Below are 838 nucleotides of genomic sequence, written 5' to 3'. Positions count from 1 at the left end.
ATTTGTGAGTGAGTCCTTCACAGCCTGCGAACCTTCCACCCCATTGTAAATTGATAATAATGCTACTTCTGGACTTCCGGTCAGCTTTAACCCAGTGATTTCTGTTATCTCCTTAAACACCCTTTGCCAAAAAAATGTACATATTTACACCCCACCACCACCACATGTGAACTTAATTCCCTGTTTCCTGGCATCCCCTCCAACATAACACTGAATATTGTTAAGGGCTTTATATACTAATATTGACACCTTGACCTTGGCCTGGTAGGAAATGGGCAACCAATGCAGATCTCCGAGCCGAAGGTGACAAGGTCTCACTCCTGTCAGCAATGGCTCTGCAGCATTCTGCACTAAGTGCAGTTACTGGATCAGGTACAAGGGAAACTCCACAAATATTGCATTCCAGTAATTTGGTCTTGGAATAACCAACAGAAGAACCACCGTGGCTGGGGTTTCCCATCCAGGAATGAACGTAGCTGTCTCACCAACTGCAGATGTCTCTCCCCTTTGCAAAATCAGTAATCTGATCAGGGCATGCATAAGCCGAGTCTTCTGCCCAGCTTGGTGTCGTGCAGAGGATTCTCACAACGACGCGGCTTTTATTTCCTTCTCCTTTTATTTTTACCCAAATAAACACCCCTTCATTGCGTGCAAAGCGCGTGGATTTCCTTGCATGTGGCTGCATCTTCTGCACACGATGTTCCTTCTCCTTCTGGCTTCTTTTGAACATGTTATACCATTCGAACCCTGCATGGGAGCCACATATCTTTTAACAACAGGTATCAGGAAAGCCTATCAAATCACATTTGCCTCCCCGCGTTAAGAATTCGAGTTGCTG

The sequence above is a fragment of the Podarcis muralis genome, chromosome 4 (assembly GCF_964188315.1).
Source record: "Podarcis muralis chromosome 4, rPodMur119.hap1.1, whole genome shotgun sequence".
Taxonomy (NCBI): domain Eukaryota; kingdom Metazoa; phylum Chordata; class Lepidosauria; order Squamata; family Lacertidae; genus Podarcis; species Podarcis muralis.
Note: the sequence above shows the minus strand (reverse complement) of the source record.